Below are 22,162 nucleotides of genomic sequence, written 5' to 3'. Positions count from 1 at the left end.
TGATAATATATCTGGGTTTTCAGTATTAGTATTAACCAAGGAAGAGTGGGTATTAACGGTCGTAGTAAACGACTGACTAACTTTAGCTTCAGCTTGAGTAATAAAGGGATTATTTGTTGTTGGCCACATCGACGCGACTTCTTTCAACCACGATGGTCCATTCCACCATAAAGTGTCATCCTTCAACTCATCAGCATTACATCCTCGGTTAGGAACATCGGCAGGGTTATCGTGTGAAGCCACATGGTTCCAGTTGTCAACACCGACTGTTTGGATAATAATAGAAACTCTGTTTGCCACAAATGTGTTCCACGAGTAAGGGTGTTTACTAAGCCAGGCCAAACTATAGATGAGACGGTCCAGAAATACGTATGATGTAAGAGTAGGTTGAGTTGGGTGAGTAAATTATGTGTCATATTTGCCAACAACACTGCACCACAAAGTTCAAGTTTTGGCAACGAGATTACTTTGATTGGCGCAAGTCTCGTCTTAGCGAAGAGTAGGGTTACGGAATTACTCGTGCATATAAACATGCAGAGTATACCTTTTCAGAAGCATCTGAAAAGCCATGAAACTCAATTTTTGCTGAAGGTGAAAAGTTAATCCATCTTGGAATACGAATTCGATTAATATTATCGTAGAACTGCAAAAATTTTTGCCATTTTATAAGGGTGAGTGGGTTAAGACATTCATCCCAAGCTGTATTATCTTGCCAAATTTGCTGCATAATAATCTTGGCAGATATAACAATTGGCGCTAACCAACCAGCTGGGTCAAAAAGACGAGCAATGTCTGATAACACAGTTTGCTTTGTGTATGCTGATTTTCTCTCAATTAAGGGTACATTAAAGAAAAACGTATCTTCTTTAGCATTCCAACGAATGCCAAACGTTTTAGCATTATTTGATTCGGGTAGGGTAAGTAAATCAACATCGAGTAGATGTTCTTCGTGTAAATTTTGTAATAATTCCTTTGTATTGGAAATCCACTTTCTCAAAGGAAAACCAGCAGAGTCATGAGCCGCGATCAATTGGGATTGAGCTTTTTTAGCTTCCTCAATTGTGTGACCTCCGGCTAAGACATCGTCAATATATACCTTAAATATAAGCAGCATGCTTTATGTAAAGGGACGATCGGTGGAAACCGCTTTAAACGAAGTTGTCCACTACATAGGTGAATCTTTCGATAGCAAACTGTATACACTGGCGGTATGCATTGACATCGAAGGCGCTTTCAATAACGTGCACACTGATACCCTTATCCAATCCCTAGATCAGTTTTATGTTGATCGGATGCTCCGTAACTGATCAACAACATGCTAAGCAACAGATGGATAAGCTGCGAGATGTACGATATAACTATCAGGAAAAAGGTATTTCGCGGTATGCCACAGGGTGGCATTTTGTCACCATTACTGTCGTAATACTTTTAAAGGGAAAGGATCCAAATTACTTGTGTAGAAGAGCTGAGGAGGCACTGAATACGGCCTAGCGCTGGGCTCAATCGAGAGGCCTCAATGTTAACCCGGCGAAGACGGAAATCTGTCTTTTCACAAGAAAGACAAAACTGTCTAAGTATACTGAACCTTGCTTCCTGGGCAAGAAGATACCGGTGACAGACAAAGTTGAGTACTTAGGTGTAATACTTGACCGGAAATTAAAATGGAGACACCACATAGAGGATAGGATCAACAAGGCACATCGGTGCTGGGCGATATGTAGGAGAACCATAGGAATGAAATGGGGTCTTAGTCCTACTATGACAAATTGGCTTTATAAAAGTGTAATTAGGCCAATTCTAGCTTATGCTTCAATAATCTGGTGGACTGCTATGGACAAAAAGTGTAACATCAAACTACTACAGGGAGTTCAGCGTACATGCTGCTTGGGTATAAGTGGTGCCATGTGTACTACTTCATCCAAGGCCCATTGAAACATATTTAAGATATGAGGCGGCGCTTACAGCCGAACCGCTCTTTACTTTAGGCGAACTGGCCAAAAACGGTTATAGGACACGTCATCAATATATACTGGACACATTGGAAGGTTATACACATTCATCGGACGTGCCTGATCGCATACCAGACGCAGAATATGTTGGAAACTTTGAAACGCTAATCCCAGATATAATGTCTTGGTCAAGCGGAACATTGGAGCAAATACCAGTAGGAATCCGTTGCTACACGAATGGCTCTAAATTAGGGGACAAAGTGGGCCTGGGGTTCTATATTGAAGATCCAGAAACAAAAATATACCACCGTTTACCTAATCATAACACAAGCTTCCAGGAAGAAGTACGAGCAATAACGGAATGTGTAAATTGGTTTAGAATAAATAAGGCACCCACAGGGCTTAATATATTTACCGACAGCCAGAAGGCAATTAGGGCGATATCAGGTGATAGAATTAAATCTAAGACCGTATTGGATTTGTAAGAAAGCTTTAACTGAATATTCTCCTAGAGGTAAGGTTTACATCATATGGGTACCAGGCCACTCGGGAGTAGTCGGCAACGAAAGGGCGAATGTAATAGCTTTAAAGGGAAGGGAGCTCGATGTAGTTAACCTGACAAACGCAAAACCATTCGACGCAACAAAAGCTGAATTAAAAATATGGATGAGAGAATCCCATAAGGCCTCTTGGAATAATGAAACTGTGGGTAGAACCACAAAGATTCTATGGGGTGACCCTGATGAGAGCAAGACGAGAAATCTCCTCAAAATGAGCAAGTCTGAGGTTAGTATGATGGTACGTATTCTGAGTGGACATACAGGATTACGTGCACATCTATACAATATTGGACGTGCGGATTCAGACGAATGTAGAGCATGTGGAGGGGACAGTGAAACACTGGAGCACTTTCTTTGACATTGTCAGGCATTCGTCGAAGATAGATCCAAGTATCTTGGAAGTGATGATTGGAACTGATTGGAAGATTCTTTGGAATTACGTCCAGGAAACTGAGTTTCTGAACATGGAAAAATAATACATTCAGTGAACAATTTTTTTCCATGAAGTGGAGCGCACAACAGGCCCGATAAAGGCCTAGGTGTATTTCTTCGGATTTGATGTAGTATACATCCACCTATCAACCTAACCTAACCTAACCTAAATGTAACTGTTTGCAGTTCATAATCTTGGATGGGTTCGTTGACGCTTTTACGGAATAATATTCGTTGGAAGGGTGTGTGGGTAGGGTTTAGCATAATTTGCCGGTACATTTTTGTAATGTCGGCACTACAAACTATCTTGTAAAAGCGCCATTTTAAGATAGGTACAACTAAATCTTGTTGTAGGGAAGGACCAGTGTGAAGGGTATCATTAAGACTGTTGCTGTTCGAGGTTTTGCTAGATGCATTAAATACAACTCGAGCTTTTGTCGTAACATGATCAAGTTTAACAACAGCGTGATGGGGTAAATAATAATGGATGTTTGAAAGCGTGTTTGGGTTATATTTAATTGGTTTCATATGACCTAAATCGATATACTCTTGTAGCACGTTATCATATTCCATTTTAAGCTCTGGCTTTTTCATCAAACTTTTCCCGTTTCCTAGAAATTGAGCCATATCAACGTGTCTAGAGTTTCCTAACTCAATAGAAGGGTTTATAAATGGTAAATTTACCTGTTAACGGGCATTTGGTAATCGAAGGGTAGTGGTCATGAAAGTTTCTTCACATAAAGAACTTTCTTCTGAAACTTTAGGTTGGGTGAGTACATCTTCAATTTCCCAGAACTTGGTCAAAACTTTATCAATCGTGACTGAACTGAAGTAAGAAACTAAGGGTTGGGTATTTTGCGAATTCTGAACGGTTTGTCATATTCTGAAAGCTGTCGCCATTTACTCTGACAATGGAACAAATTTCATAGGTGCTAGCAAGTTATTGAAAAAATTGTCTTCTTCGAAATTCTTAAAATTCAAATCGCAGGTACCGCTAATATGTAAGAGATATCCACCTAATTTCTTTACTATATTATTAACTTCTTTATTGTCCATAAGTCACATGCAGATTTTCTTCTTAAAAGTTTAAAATTTGCTTGACAAAATTGCTAAAAGTTAGAAACTGTCGTCTGATGGGTTTCCCATTTATGAATACATCCCAAATACGGCCCTATGACCTATGTATACATGTATATAGTATGTGAGGCTTTTCTCTTTGCAGATGATATACAACTTTTATTTTCTGGTCATCTTCAGCTTCTTGATGTGTTTCAATATGATATAAAACTTATATTATCTAATGTTTCTGGATGGATGAGAGAAAATAATCTGAAGATAAACCCTGCAAAGACTAAAGCTATGCTTTTTAAATCGCATGGTTCCGAAGTGCATTTATCTATTACAGTTGATGATGAACCTATTGAGTTCGTTGAATGCATCAAATGTCTTGTTATTCAGCTGGATTAACATCTAAATTTTTCCCAACATATTAATTTTCTGAGCTCTAAAATTAATTTTACTCTAAGGAAATTATATTCCTTAAATTTGTATTTACCACTTTCTATTCGAAAAACTATTGCACATTCTTTGCTAATGTCTAACCTATTGTATTGAAGTTTATTCTGGATGTAATGCTCAGGAGTTTAATAAGTGTTTACTACTTTTTAATAGAATAATACGTTATGTCTATCAATTAAAAATTCATGATGCAAGCCTGAGTATGTTAGAGATTTCTTGGGTTGCTCTTTTATGAATTTTGTTCAAATTCGTTTGTTATTGTTCTTTTTTAAGGTAGTAATAGCTAATTGCCCTGAATATGTTAGAAATACTTTTGAATTTTTGCATTCTGACAGAAATCCTCAAATTATAATTCCTATAATAAATCGAACCACTTACGAAAGATCTTTTCTTGTGCGAGTTGCTAAACATTGGAACTCTCTTCCTCGTGTTCTTAGATGTTTTGATTTACAATTTACAACATTTAAGGCGCAGCTTTTTGAATATGCATCCACTAATGTGATTTAATGTAATTATTACTTTTTTCTTAAAGATTGCAATGAATTTTTAAAATTATACAGCGCTAATAAATATTATCATATATGAAGTTATTTACACACACATATGTACATATAAGCATTTAATTTTTGTAGTCAGCCTCTTATGTATTAATGAAATTATCTGTAAAATTGATTTAAGTTCCTATTTTAACATATATATTTGCTAGTCTACCAACTATATATGGCCCTATGGCCTCGGTTGGTTTTTCGTAAATAAATAAATAAAAATAAATAGTACATATAGTTTTTGGTTATAAGATCCGTCACTTTTATTAAAGTGCAGCTTTTTTGTTCTGTTGAATTTTTAAATTTGTGATAGTGTACGGGTAAGTACGGTAAGTGAATATGTGCGGAAAGTCAAATTTTGTACATTTACAAGTAAATTAATATTATATTTTTTCTCAATTTATGTAGCTTGATTGTTATATGGGTCAAAGTTTCATTATTGTGTTTTAGTTTTGTTGTTGTGATCCTTTTGTTCTATATATAGGAGAACTTCAAAAAACACTTTTTTCCAAAAATTTTAAAAAATTTATAATTGCTTCCAAAATAATATAAAAGTACTTTTAAAATTATCAAGCTTAAGCAATGGGCATATCTGGGTAAGGATAAAAACTCACATTTAAGTTAATACGAATATATTTAACGTAATGACATGGTTTTATTAGAATATTTCCCAAAATTTTTTTGATCAGAGGAATTGTAATAACTTTTAAAATTTTTGAGTTGTTTATCTTTTTGGAACGATAGTTGAATATATATTCCAATTATTTGCTGTTAAAACCCAAAAAAAATAAATTTATTGCCAAAATGTTCGTAAAAATCGTTTTCCCCTTCAGAGCCGTAATGCCACCAGTTAACATGATCCTATTATGCTAAATTTTTCCAGAATGCATTTCCATAACTTAAAGTATAAGTCCAGAGACTGAGACGGTCACTGTTCGCAACTTCTGTAAAATTACACAATTTTATATTTGGGACTCAAGTAAACAGTCTGAAGTACTAAAACATGAAAATGTTGAAAATTGGTGGGCGATACGACTTTTTTATTTCCATATTCGGAATCAGCACACCAAATAACATTGGGATTATTGGTCTGTGCTATTGCAACTAATTATTGTAATTATTAACATAAATAAAGGAATTTAACATAAAACCTCGAAATAAAATTTTTTAACCCAAAAAATGTCAGTACAAAAAATATATCTTCAGTTTTGAAAAATGGAATTATTTTCGCTTTTATTGAAGTCAATAAACATCACTTCCACAGATGCTAAAAAAAATTTCTTAGCATTACTTTTGAAGTGCTGTAATTCTTTTGGAAGTATTTAAAATTTTTTCACTGGGCTAATAACCCAGGAAAAACTTCGCTTACTATGGCTACTATGAAATTTTTTTTTATGACTTACTTGTAAGTAAAATCTAAAAAAATCAAAACACACAAACAAAAAAGTAAAACAGTTACTATTTATATACCCGTTAATAAAACAACCTTTTGATAAAACAGCAAACCCTAACAGCTGTTCTTGATTGTTGTGTGGTGAGTTTCTGTAAAAACGTAAACAAATGAAACAAAAACAAATTACTAGACATATTTATTTTGTGCTAAGAAAAATTTATGTATTTTAATAATGTTTTATAGCCAGTTCAACTGTTCTTGGTGTACACCATCTACCCCAATAATAATCACAGTTTCTTTAGAATCAAATATTTTTAAAACGGCCATATATAATGTACAATTCATTCTATATTCCATGACTGGTTGATAGTCACGGAATCCTTCGGAGATCAACCTAAAAAAATGAAAAAGGGGTGGCTTTAATTTCTTGTTCCGTTCATACGGGGCAAGATTCGAGCCTCATCGTATCAGATCGCTAGATACCTCATTTGTGTATATTGCAGGGTCCTGGTACCCAACACAGCCTTATTGTAAACGGTCTCATAATAACAGATCTTTTCTTCATTCTACGACTATGCAAGAATACAGCTATGACATATTAATGCTTTAAGTGCTGCATGACTATCAACCTAAAATCTTACCAGAGACCGGCGAACAATGTGATTCCCTATTAGTTTCGTCACTTTCAAGATCGCTAAATCACCACTTGGAAGACACAACCCATCAGGGAGTCAAGGAACATTTTACACCGTTTGTAATACATCGAAATATTGGTCTAATGTCCATAAAAGTATATGCTGGGATCTCATTACAGTCTAAGACCATCTAGCCAATATTTGCCAAAATAATTTTAGTTGATGTAGTTTTTTATTGAAAATGGACAATATCGGTATACGATAAACTCATCAGGGAGTCAAGGAACTTTTTACACCGTTTGTAACACATCGAAATATTGGTCTAAAATCCATAAAAGTATAGACTGGGATCTTAGCCAATATTTGCCAAAATATTTTTAGTTGATGGAGTTTATTATTGAGCTTCAATATTCCAGTATAGCGAAGAAAACGACAAAAACAAGTTTTATAGGAACTAAAATTTTTTGACAAATTTTATGATCCAAAACCTTTCTGGGTTGGTCCAAAATTAAGTTCCCCTTCAGAAAAATATATTAACTCCAATAATTGTAATAAAAATACCAATATAGTAAAGAAATTCCACATAAAAAATTAGTCAAAATCGTTTTGTCTAATTTAAGGGGATCGGTCCATAATTTAACCTATCCCCGATATAAGGTCCACCTCGGAAAATTACTACCGCTCATAACTGGCTTAAAATGTATATCTATAAAATTCGACATGACAACTTTTATATGAAACAAAAATTTATCTGTTGAATTTTGTAAGGGTCGGTCCACAGTTGACCCTAGCTACAATCGCTAACAGATTATGCCATCCGATTTCTACACTTCCAACTTAAAGTTCTATATATGTTTTTATCGTGCACAAGATCGTCCAATAACAGTTATATATCATTTTCTATATACTGCCATAGTAACATTTTTTGTGAAAAAAAAAGTTTGTTGTTGTAGTACACCCTCTAGAACGATGAAATTCTGAAAAAAATGTATGCCATCCGATTTCTACACTTCCAACTTAAAGTTCTATATAGGTTTTAATCGTGCACAAGATCGTCCGATAGCAGTTATATATAATTTTCTATATACGGCTATAGTCACATTTTTTGTAAAAAAAAGTTTGTTGCTGTAGTGTGTACTACACGATGACTGAAACGATAAAATCCACAAAACAAATTATGCCATATCAATTTATATATACTTCCATAGTAACATTTTTTGTAAAAAAGTTTGTTGTTGTAGTACACACCCTAGAACGATGAAATCTACAAAAAAAAATTATGTCATCCGATTTCTACACTTCCAACTTAAAGTTCTATATAGGTTTTTATCGTACACAAGATCGTCCGATAGCAGTTATATATCATTTTCTATATATGACCATAGTAAAATTTTTTGAATGTTTTTTATTAAAAGGCATTCTGTAACGATATAATCCCAAATATATTTATATTTTATCTGATTTGCTCCCTTCCACATTTATATACATATTTTAATTGATCAATAATAATTTTTTTAAAGTAAATCATGAAAATCAATTTTTTTGAATCTTTTCCACGTGCATAAACACATATTGAAAATGTAAATAATGAAAACGAGTTTTTGCGTCTTTTCCACGTGCAGAAACACATATTTGTAAACAAAAATAACTCACCACACCAAAAAAAAATTTTATTTTGATAAAACAGCTGTTACGGTTTGTTTTATTGTTCGTCGGGTTGTTTTCTTTATGTGCGTACTTTTCTCAATTTGTTTCATTTTTTTATCTATTTTTAGACAAACAGAAAAGAAAATAGCATTTGTATGTGAAAATCATTATTTGACGCACAATGAAACAGCTAAGCAGTGGTGTAGAGAGAGTGTGTCAAACTGGCAGACGATGGGGTCCAAGTTCAACCCCCGTCTGTGTCGACTTTTTATTTTTTAATTTTTTTCATAAATTGTTCTATAAATAACTCAACTTCCAAAACAACTTATTAGAAGCCAAAAAATAAGGTAATTTTAAATTTCGTTTTTCCCGGGAATGATTAAAAAATGGAAGTCTCTACAAACTTTTCCCGAGGATTCGCGGACGGTATTTCCCGAACCCCAAAATCTAACCTTAATACAAATGTGCATTGTTGTTGTTGTTGTAACAGTTCGACTGTGGCCGATAGTTCTTTCCTGAAATTAGAATAAGAGATACTTAATTATTTGAGTTTGTGTCTGTGGGTGGAAGGGGGAGCTGGAGAAACTGCGCCACCTCAGTCGGTCTTAACCATAGGTCTATGGGGCGCAAATTTGTAGACCTAGCAGGACAATTGAATAAATGCACCGTGTCATGAGGACTTTGATGGCAGGCTGGGCAACGATTTAAAGTGCCTGGAACGATACGTTCACGGTAGCAGTTGAGGAAACTGCACCAACCGGCTCTTAATTGTGCCAAGATGGTTCTAGAGTGCCTGGGTAATTGTCTCTCACAATCCGATATCGCAGGGGGGTGTTCGTTTAGGACTCTGTTGCATCTATAGCCATTAATGGCCTCGGTGACCGCCATTTGATGCAACATTTCCCGGGCGCTTGCAATTGACAGTCTGTTGACGTCCGATGGTATGACGTCTTGGATGTCGCTGCGAAAGCGTCGGAAGTCCAGAAGAATCTGATGGTTGGGGTGACTAGGCAGATGGCATGCCAACAGGAACTGTCTAGTCAACAACACATTATGTTGTCTGACTGACAGTAACCTGGTCTCCTCATTCAAATGATCCACATTCGTCATCTTGACACAACCGGTTGCGATTCGAAGTGCATTATTCTGAGCCTTGGATAAATCCAGGGCGGCGACGATGGTACGCTGACACGGCCGTTGCTGATTGAGGCCGTTGGCGATCTGTGAGGTTATCTGAGTTAGAGCTGTTGTGGTGCTATGCGCTTCCCTGAATCCATGCTGGTGATTGGCGAGAGGGAAATGCTCTTTCAGGGTTGGTAGTAGTAGTGATTCTAAAATCTTTGCTGCAGGTGATAACAAGGAGATAGGGCGGTAGGATTCTCCTTGAGTAGCGGGCTTGTCTGGTTTTAGAATAGGGAATACCCGGGCGACCTTCCAGATATCAGGAATCACCAATTGGTGAAGAGATAGTTCCAGAAGGTGGGTTAGATATTCCAGACCTACTACACCGAGTTTTTTTAGCATTAACATAGAGATGCCATCCGGACCAAGAGCTTTAGATGGTTTTGATTTGGAGATTATGTTCTCGACTTCACGGGGGGTGAAGGAGTATGTCTGAGAGTCTCGGGTGAGATTCTTAGTTCTCCGAACTATAACTCTTTTGGCCCGGCTCTGCGTGGCGGGGTGTTCGATAAATTGCCTGCAGAATTGTGTTGTGCATTTTTTGGCATCTGTATGCTGCAAATTGTTAAACGCAATAGCAGCGAGGTTTTGGTTCCTATTGTTGCCAGATAGACTTTTAATAGTAGACCATAGCGATTTAGAGTCAATTGAGCAATGGTTTAGATGGTCTAACCATTTGTTGCGGCGATGTTCGTCGGCGATTGAGTCAATTTGTGCTGTCAACAGCTCAATATGCTCGTCGGCTGGATTGCATGCACGAAGGTGATCGCGTTGTTCTGCCAAACGTGCTGCCTGAGATGGAAAGTTTGGTCTACTATTCGGAATTCTTCCTGCGGGGATAAAGCGCCTTGCCGCCTGAAGGACAGTTTTCCTAAATATTGGTTCACCCCTTCTGACACATGTGGGGGGCGGCAAGTGACGTAATGAGTCATCTATGTAGTTCGTAAAGCCGTGCCAGTCGGCTTTGTTGTAGTTTACGAACGTGCGCTTATCTGGCTCCACAAAGTCGCTAGGCTTCTCTACCGTGATCAGGATTGGTATATGATCGGAGTTTAGAGCTGTTTGGGCTTGCCAGGTGGTCTGGGCAAGATGCGACATACAGACTATAGAAATGTCTGGGGAGCTTGAACAGCGGGGAGTTATTCTCGTAGAGAAGTCTTCATTTATTGCAGCGAAGTCCGATTCGTCTATCTGGTCAGAAATAGAATTACCGCGTGGATCGTTTGGTAGCTGTGAGTACCAACTCTCGTGATGAGCATTAAAATCACCAAGTATTATTCTGTTATCTCCTTGCAGAAGATGGGAAATGCTGGGATGATAACTTGCCCCAATGCTGTTAACGGGCGGTATATATACATTGATGATTTCTAACTCAATATCTCCAGTATTTATTGAGATGCTCATTGTTTCCAGGAAGGGGTCAGGAGAGGGGGGGGGGGGCGGGTGGTGATGTCAACGTATAGTTGATGTTTCGCTTTATGATGAAAGCTAGACCACCGCCATGATCACGTTCTCTGTCTCTCCTTATGATGTTGTAGTCACTGGAAGCTGAGAGTCTACAATCCCTGGTTAGCTTCGTTTCTTGAATGGCGACAATGAAGATGTTATTCATATGCATGAAGTTGGTGATTTCCACGACCTTATTCCTAAGACCATTACAGTTTAACTGCATGATCTTAAAAGATTGTTGGGAATCCCCGAATTGCATCTGCCGCCTGGGGGGGTGCCGATGTTGTGGTATATTTAATATACTAGGCATTTGTGATGGTGTTATTGCCGGGGGTTGTTGTTGTAGTTGGGGAAGATTCAGGTGAGTGTGCACAGTCCTGCGCGGGGTGTTTTGCACAGGTGTGACTGGGGTGGCAACTGTCGCCGGGGGATTATTTACGCAACAGGGAGCTAAAAAGCTATGACTCCAGTCTTTGTGCGAGCGTAAACCTGAGCATCTTCTCATATGGCACCAGTCTTTACAGCCATTGCACTGAACTGATGTTATGTTCCTACCAATTACATCCTGACAGACAGAACATCTCCAACGTAATTGTTGTGATCTGCTGTGTCCGGGGGTTCTATTATGGACAATATTTGGTCCGGGGGATGTTGTTTGGACAATATTCAGTCCGAGTGGTGGAGTTTGGACACGGGATTGTGGGATCGTAATTGTGGGGGGATTAGTGCGGGGGTTTTGGGCTGTGAACTACAACATGTTCCAATGAAGCTAGGGGACCAGTCGCGGTGGCTGGTGAGTCCTGAGCACCTTTTCAGGTGACACCAGTTATTACAAACAGTGCATTGGACTGAGGTGGTGTTACGCTTTATGCGTTCACGACATATTGAACAAAACCAGATATCAGGACCTGGATTTTGTTCAACGCCGGCTATAATTAAGAGGAGTTTGAGCAAAATTGCCGACATGTTTTGCTCACCTGGGGAAAAAACTTTCGGTTGATACAGCTGTCGCTGGGTTGACAATCTTTGGCCGAGTATGACTCGAGTCGTTCCGGAGCGAAGATACAATTGTCGTGGGAACGGTGCATTGTTGTTTGTTTAATCACTGTCTTTATTACAATCTCTTTTTTATGCCTTTATACGTCATGCAACGAAATAATTCAATGCCACATGAAAAAACTAAAAACATTCACACCATTCGCCCAGTATTCGTTGCAGAGTATGAAAGCAAACGAAACCTTTCGCAAACGTTTCTATAATGTACAAAACTAATACTAATGTTCATGAGCAAAACTTAAACAAAAACAAATACTTTTTAAGTAAGAAAACAAATGCAGAATCGTATTTAATGAAAAATAATTTTAGTGTGTTTGATTTCAATAAAATTTTTATTGTTTTTAATTTTCTGCTACTTAGAGTTTATATAAAACGACTTTTGGAGAAACCGGTTTATCGGTTAACCGAAAATTAGGTATTTCTGGAAAACCGGTTTGTCGGTTAACCGAGTATGAAAAAAAAAGTTAATTATACCCTACACCACTATAGTGGGGAGGTTATAATGCGTTTGTGCTAATGCTTGTAACGCACGAAAATATTGGTCCTATACCAACCTTAAAGTATTCCGATCGACTCAGAATCACTTTCGAGTCGATTAAGACCATGTAAACCTTGTTCCCACTTTTCAAGATATATTGATAAAAGTTGGACCACAAGCCTGTTGAAAATTATTGAAATCATTTTCGATTTTTGTTATGATCGAATCTTATGTGACCCCATACAAACCCCCTTTAAAAAATTTCTTAAAAGTCCAAAATAGACTTATAACTATTAAAATAGGAAACTTCTTGAATGCATGTCTGACAGAAAATTGATTTCAACAGACAGACTGACATGGCTTAATCGACTCCGCTACCTATAAGGATTCAGTACCTCGTTTTTTTATTTTTCTTGAATCGTGAAAAAACTTAAAATATAATAGTCTTCCAGTTTTTAACAGTGTGGCTCTGATTATTTTAAAACTGTACTCATTAGAATTTAATAAGAAATTTTTAAATTCCTTGTATTCACCCTGTTTTACACAAGATGATCATGAATTTTTCGACAGATTTTCTCGATGCGAGAATTACAGAAACGGGACACAGAATATACACTGACTCAAACAATTGTCCGTACAGCATGTATTTAAAAACATATTTTGTAATATTTTTTAAAATATTTGTCCGATTTACAAAAAAAATGGTTCTTATAGAAATAGAAATACTCTATGTTTTTGTAAATTATTTTTTAAATGCAACAGTTAAAGGATACAGCTCTTTAATATAACGGTACATTAAAATGAGGTACTTTCTAATTTATTATGTTGTCAGGGCTGCTTTAAAGTCTTTTGGTTAAATTTTTACTTTGTTTACATTTAAAATAAGTGTAAGAATAATGCCGGTACGAAAGATCCAAAATAAATCAAAGAATTAATAATTTAAATGAGTAATTCAGGAACGTTTTTTACAAAATATTCTCAAATTGTATGTAGGCCACTATCTTCTGTTTAATATATCGTATAAATGTACAAAATAACCGGGGAAAATGGAATCGTCTACATATAGGGGCCGCGGAAAATTTATTGATTTTCAGTTGGAGCGATGTTAGTGCCATTGAAATAGCTAAGAGTTGTACAAGATATTAAAATTTATCTGTAAATGCACAAACTATACAAAATTTTCATCATCTGAATCAAAATAAAGCATGTGTTCCACCTAAGAAAGTGTTTATTTCTGTAAATAATGTGAAGAATGCTTGGAGTATCCCAATATTATTCAAACAAAGCAAAATACAACTGGAAAATTATATTTTGTTACAGATGGAAGTACATTTCCAGATCAAAAAGACGAAGATTTGTATTGTGTAAACAAAGTGTCGCATGTGAATTAAAAAAATCATAAAGCAAGTTTCGGAAACTTCATATTCGTGGAAAGACAATGGATAATTAATTAATTAAATATTTATAAACAACATTTCGAAGCCAATGCAGTAAAATTAGGAATAGGAAACGATTTTCAGTTCGTTTACGATAACAACTCAAACCACTCGTCGAAAATTTTAAGTGAATGGTTACGTGACAACGAAGTACTTCCTACCATTCTCAGAGTCGAGATCTTAATCCCATGGAACGCATATGACGAATTTAGGAGAAAAACAAATTAGATAGTATAGAATTAACAGCAAACCAATAGTTGTGTTTTGTTGCTAACGTTCAAAGGCAATTTCATATAAATTTAAAATTTATACACGTTAGGAGTTAATTTTAACTTCGATAAAAGTGCTACCAATTCAAAAAAATAAAAAATACAAATATGAATGTGTGGATGTCAAATAATAAAAAAAATATTTTAAAATAAAATTTATATGTATTACAAAAAATTAACAAATAAAGAAAATTTTTCAAGAAATTGCAAATATTTTCAAGATTTAGCTGATTTTTTCATTGAAGTAATGCCAAGTCAGGTAATGTTCATTTTGTTGCTAACTTTGAGCGTTAACATTCAATAATAGCAACAAAACACAGCAAATGTTAAAATATTCTATGAATGCTATTTGTTTACATTTAATATGTCATTTTTGACAGTAAGCTAATTCTAGTACAAAAACAAAATACATGTTGTTTTGTATTGTTTTAGTGATGAAGTCAGTCACCCCTCTAGTTCTTACATGAATAGTGCCATGCATTGCATTACACCGTGTCTATATTAGACAAATATTTATTATGCTAAATGTTAAATTGTTATCATGTTAAAAAATTAGCAGGTACAGGCGGCATTTATTAGCGTTATAACGTTTGTTACCCCTATGTATTAACATAAACAAAAAACCAAGGCGAAATCAGATAAGGTGGTGGAAGTTCTGCAACAAAAACATTTTACATGTATTTTGTTTTTGCATTTGGTTTACGTAGATGTTAAAAACCATAAGTACGGCGAATTCATTTCATGAAAAATTTTTGTAAAATTATTATATTTTATTAAAAATAAAGATAAAGATATTAAAATTTGTGAAGAAAATATATTCTGAATTGAATAATGTTTGTTTCAAACGAAAAATTCTATTCCGGCAGATTAATTTGCAAAATTTAAGTGAGTGCCTAAAGTTAAGTAAAACTTAATTTTTGTGAAAAATAAACATAAAAAAGTACATATTCACGAAAAAATATATATAACGAATGAATGAATCTTTGTTGCGAATGGATAATTCTACTCCGGCGGAGTAATTTTCAATATTTGGCCATAATGTAGCAGCCGACGGCCGGGTAAATACCTCATATGGGTTTTGTTATATAAAGCGTTCCGGAAAAGATTTTTTTAGTTAATCACTTTATCTACATAGTGTATATATAAAACAATATTGTTTAATTTGTTAACATTTAATAGATTTCAAAATTAAGCCATATGAAAAAGTAAGCTGCCGTTGTTCGGCTAAATTCTTCATATGTGTTTCTTTATATAAAGTGTTCCGGAAGAGATTTTTTTATTTAATCATGTTATCTACACAATGTTAATATAAAATATAAAACAATATTGTTTAATATGTTAACATTTAATAGAAAAAAATATTTTTCCTAAATAACATATTTGTATACATACCAATTATGCCATTATTTAAATAAAATGATATTTGTTTACGAGATGCTTGGTATTTTTAGATTTTTTACATAAATAATTCAAAATATTAACGAAGTTTTTCTCCGTTTAATGGACATTTTTAAATATAAAAATGTAAACAATAACAATCTTTGACAGCTACGTAAACCAGGCGAATTAAGAAAAAAAATTATCAGCTGATTAAATAACACCACCTTATCTGAATTCGCCTTGCAAAAAACTGACAATTTTTCTGCCGACGTTGTGCCTACACTTGAAGCCAATTCGCCTTCAAGTGTAGGCACAATGTCAAACTACATATAAAAAAATATAACCAATTCGCTCGGTATTCTGAATTCTCCGATGACACTACCTTATAAAATTAATATACCTTAAGTACGTTGTTGTAAATTTAGTAACGACCGAAAATCACGCGTGAATGGGAAATGCTTTGCTCTGTTCTAGAGTGTGTACCATAGTGAAACTAATAAGGTGAAGTCATTTCAACAGCTGATTGTTTTGTTGTCCATGAAAATTAAGCCCGAAGTTGTCAAACTCCATATAAAAAAATTCTCTCTCAAACCCGACGCTGCCAAATATATAAAAAATTGAAATGAAATGACTTCACCTCACCGCAACAAACTTTTTTATATAAATATGTATGTAATTTTACTATGGCATAAAACGTTGTTGCCCACAATCGCGATTCCCTATCACGCCTGACAAACATAAATTAAATAAAAAAAAACTCAATAAGAAAAACACAATAATATTACAAAATACTTAAAACAGTAACAAAAACAAAACACAATACAGAAGGAAAAAGACAATATACTCAAAAAAAGAAACAATACTCTTATACAAAATAATAATTAAGTGCAACAAAAACACAATATAGAAGTGAAACGAGAATAAGAACAACCGCTAGATCACACCAACAATAATTACAACATAAATAAACAAAACAATTTAATAGTGCTGGCACAAAGCAACAGTGTTGGCACATCGGGCCGTTTCTCCACCATAATGACCAGATCAGGGCTTTTATGGCCCCAATTATTAGTGTCATTGTGAAATCCTTCCCCCAGCCTCTGACCCTTATTTTCCTGTGATATTGGTGTTCTTATATTGATTGTTGTATGACTGTTTTGTTGGCGAAGGCATAGCACTGGCCATCAAACAGATATATCAACAACAATCAAATATGGGAACATTGAATCATAGGAAATAGACAATTGATTTTTTTTTTCATCGTAATGATGGGACGCTTTCGCATAGACTTCTGCAATATACGCGGTTTAAGAGCGAATTTTTTCTCTGCATATGCTCACGTTTGTCTCCATCGGCCGAATGTTTTCGCCTTATGTGAAACCCAGGTATCTGAGAATGCTGATCCACAGGATTTTTATATACCCGGGTATCACCTCCTATCGCTTTTTAATTTCCATCGGGGCATTGCAATTTACATCCGCAATGAAGTTGTGTACCAGTGCCAGCAACCACCGAATTTTGCTGTCTATGGGTCAAGTTCAAAGTCAGGACACACTATTTGCACTTCGGGTTTCTTTACAGAAGTCCAAATACGGGAAGGGATACTACCATATCAAACTTCGATGCCCTTTCCGATTCCATACTGAAGATTCTTGAGAGTTGTCCGAACAGTGAAATTGTAGTTGCTGGTGATTTTAATGTTCACAATTCCTTATGGCTTGGCCATTCAAGTCACACAACTCCAGAAGGCCAATATGCTGAACTATTCGCCGCGCACAACCATATTGCGCAATTAGTGAATGAACCAACGCATATCTCATGTGTTGAAGGGAACCAATATAATACCCTCGATCTTTTCCTCACTTCACACCCTGACAAGTATGAAGTGGATGTTCTTGCACCTCTCGGAAATTCGGATCACTGCACCATTTCCGCCTCCTTTTCGCTCTCGGAACTTCGCAACGTCTCACAACCAGCTACGAAACGTTCAATTTTTATCTACGAAAAGGCTCGTTGGGCTAAGCTCAATGAATTCTTTCGGCAATTTAATTGGAAACTTTGTTTCCTAGACGATAATGTCAATGCCATGTCGAAAATGGTTGAAAATATAATTATGCTGGGAATGAAAACATTCATTCCCTCAAAAAAATCGTCGATTAGACCTAGGCAAAAGTCTTGGTTTAATCAGAAGTGCAAAAGTGCATTCAGATCCAGAGAGGAAGCTTTCAGAATTTGACGCAATAATAAAAACGCCCAAACTGACACGCTGCGCAAAAAGGCGAAGTCTTCGTGTGCGAGAGTACTTAGACGCGAAAAAGTTCTATACGAGCAGCGCTTTCGTGCTAAGGTTCTTGCTGCTTCTAGAGGCAACAAAACCTTTTGGTCGTTCGTTAAAAGTGTAAAGGATAATGCTAGTTCTTCAATTCCGACGCTTTTCTGGGATGATCAAACATTCACCGACCCGGTTGATAAAGCTAACCTTTTAGCTGAGCTATTCGCAAGTAATTCTTGCTTACCTGAAAGCGATCAACCACTGCCCGAGCTCGAAAGGTGCAATTTGTTCTGCACTTTCCAAAGTTATGGAAAGTATGGTTAATTTCCATCTTGTCAAATATCTAGAGACCAACAATTTACTTAACGACCGCCAGTATGGCTTTCGTAGAGGTCGCTCTACGGGAGACCTCCTGGCATTCCTTTCGGAAAAATGGTGTCATTCCATTCACCATTTTGGCGAAAGTAAAGTGGTGGCTCTAGATATTTCCAAGGCGTTTGATAGAGTGTGGCATGGTGCACTTGTATCAAAACTTACTGCATTTGGTGTCGGTAATAACTTCACTCGATTTATTTCGAACTTTCTCAGTGATCGCACTATACGAGTTGTTATAGATGGGATCGCTTCAAACGAGTTCAAGATTAATTCAGGGGTACCGCAAGGCTCCGTTCTTTCTCCTACCCTATTTCTTATCTTCATAAATGACCTTCTATGATCTACTTCCAACTCTATCTACTCTTTTGCCGATGACAGCAATATCTGCCATTCCTATTCATTCAAATATAGGCCAAGCCCTCTAGAGATTGGGGCAATGAGGCACAATATGAATGAATCGCTTAATCACGACTTGATAAAAATCTCTGAATGGGGTCGTATAAACAGAGTCGATTTTAACGCCCGCAAGACTCAATGTTGTTTTTTAACACATAAACGTATGGCAGATAATGTTAGTCCATCTATATTTATGGGTGGTGTAAATATTAAGGAATCAGAAACTCTTGATGTTCTGGGCATGAAAATACAGTGCGATGTCCGATGGACTAAACACATTTTCCAACTGTCGAAAGAAACGTTCAAGTGTCTCAGTTTTTTGAAACGGTGTAAGACATACTTCAATCCATCTGATCTTCTCACTATTTACACCACTTATATCCGACCGAAAATGGAATACAACTCCCATGTATGGGCCGGAGCTTCGAAGTCTATTTTGGAGCTACTCGACCGCGTACAAGAGAGGGCGAAGGTACTTATCTGCGACAGTAGGGTATCCAACTCTCTTGATTCACTGGAGCACCGTCGCAATGTGGGGTGTATTTCACTGTTCTATCGATACTATAATGGAATGTGTTCCTCTGAAATTAGGGAACTCGTTCCCGATACCAGTATATTTTGACGTAGCAGACGACTGTCTTCAAGAACACACCCATTTGTGGTTGATTGGCCAGTGGACCGCACAACACATTACAGGGAAAATTCATTCTTCAGCCGCACTGTTCGTATGTGGAACAAACTTCCTGCAGAAATATTCCCCGCCACTTTCGATGTTAAAGGGTTTAAATCAAATATCCACAAACACTACTCCCTCTATCTTCCCTCCCACAACCTATTTTCCTAGTTCCAGCACAATGCACTGCATGAGTAGGGGTCATCCCCTGAGTGCTGGTCCAAGAAAAAAAATCAATGCAATTAATACGTAGTTTCTGAAACAAAAGTTTCTATGTGTGGACATTAAGGAAACTTCAAAAGAGAATTAAGAAAAAGTTTCTCAACGAAAGTTTCCTAGTGTGGACCAGGTCCTACTTGTGTATTTTCTTATTTGAGCATGTGTTACTTTATTATTTCTCAACTTGTAAAACAAAATCAACTCAGACCTGGTCCACACTAGGAAACTTTTGTTGAGAAACTTTGACAGTTTGCATATACTCTTAATATGCAGTCATTTTATCGGTACAGTTTTATTTTGAGCATATTTTACATTAAAATACTATTTTAGGAATAAGTTAACAACTCTAAACGGCTTCCATTTCCATTATTTTTAAACGAAGTCTAATATGTATGTTTAATTAAAAATGATTTTATATTAAATTTCGTCTCTCTCTTAATTGGTTTAGGAGTTATAAGCATTTAAAGACTTTCAAGTTGCACGTTTCGGCTTTCATTTGATGAATATTACATTTTTAACCTATTTAGATTTATTTGAGTTAAATCTTAACTTTCAATATTTTTTTAACTATTTGCGCGTTTAGGTCCTATTTCTAGATTACGTATGATCACTTTGAGCTAAAATTTTATTTGTATTTCATTATCGTAACAAAAAAAAAAAAATACATTAAAATTTTACTTAAGTATTTAAACGCTAGCTGGAATCATTATATTCAAATGAATACTACTGTTTTATACATAAATTATTTTTTGACTTGGGTCAGGTCACTTGACACGAAATTGCCCATATAAGATATTTAATATTAAAATCAAATATTTTAAAAACCACCTTTTCTAAATACAATTTTATTAATTTTCATATAGCTTTGGATTTAATTATTCTAATTATAGGTACTTTTTTAGTTATTAACACCAGGTCTTTCTATGACCTTTATATGATACTAATATTCTTAAGTTGTTGAAAGTGTATAACTCCTTAATTAGAAGAGAGCAAACAAAAAATAGTATTGCAGTATTAGTGTCAAAAGCAATATCCCGTTTAGGGTCGTTAAGGTGTTTCTATCGTTAGTAAATGTAAATAATTTTAAAAATAATCCATGACTTAGTAATTTCAGATCTTTATAGACGGTTTAATTAATTCCAAGTTATTTAAAAAATGTTCATGAAAGGCAACGTTTTATTGATTCAAAACAATAAATAAATAAATTAATTAATTTTTAATTATTTTATTTTTTTTTTTAGAAAGCAGTAGCTAATATTGTACCCCCTATTAAAATACTTCTAACCGAATTAAAATATAAAAATGGGATCTGGTAAGTTATATATTTTCATCTTATTTCATCACGCGGTTCCATTAAAAATGTCGATTATTTGTAAAATAATGATCTGTAAAAAATGGATCTGAACGTTTAAATTTCGGTGGGAAATGTATTGATCATAAGAGAATCCTATTTTTATTGCTTCCTAAAGTATAACAGGTAATTTCAATAAATACAAAAGTATGTATATTCAATATTTATTATAACATTATTTTTGTTTATTTCGTTGAAGGATTAATGCGTTCCAAAACATAACTCTTACAATTTGATGGATTGATCATAAAATTTATGAAGCACTACAAAAATATTTTAGAGTCCAACGTTTTACAATTTTTGGAAGTATACCAGTCAACAGTAGGAATATTAATACAAATTTCCTGAAAGTTATCTTATTATAAGGTAATAATTCAAAATTTTTGATACATATGTACATTAGACGGACTCACTCACTATGGAAAGCAAAAACGTGTTTTTGTTACCCCTCTCAAAATTTACCTTGCTTTGTTTTATGATGATTCCCAAAATATTTTAAGTCTAGCGATGACCGTTCGTGAGCTGGACCAAATTAAAAAAAGGTATTTTGGAATTATTTTTTTTAAATTTTTGTTTGTTTTGAAACAAAACATCCAATACGGGGTATCGTTTAAAAGGTATTTTAAAGCAGCGTCCAATGATGTATTAATCATAAATAACCGTCTGCTTATAATTGTCATATTCCAAAATATCTAAAATTGTTAGGTTTTTCACTAAGAAAAATAAAATGTATGCACAATTTTGCAAATTAGACTTGGCTTCAAAAAACCTTTCAAATGATACCACATACTGTATATATTGTTTAAGAAATGCTGTATAATTTAAAAAAAATAACTAAAAAGGGACTTTTTTGTAACCGGTTTAGCTCACGAATGGCCATCGATAGACTAGAAATATTTTGGGAACCATTATAAAACTTAACAAAGATTTTTTGAAGCTGGGTAAAA

The sequence above is a fragment of the Lucilia sericata genome, unplaced genomic scaffold, assembly GCF_015586225.1.
Source record: "Lucilia sericata isolate MDLA Ls3-8-SP2 unplaced genomic scaffold, ASM1558622v1 Contig000177F_arrow, whole genome shotgun sequence".
NCBI lineage: Eukaryota > Metazoa > Arthropoda > Insecta > Diptera > Calliphoridae > Lucilia > Lucilia sericata.
This window is presented reverse-complemented; position numbering follows the sequence as displayed.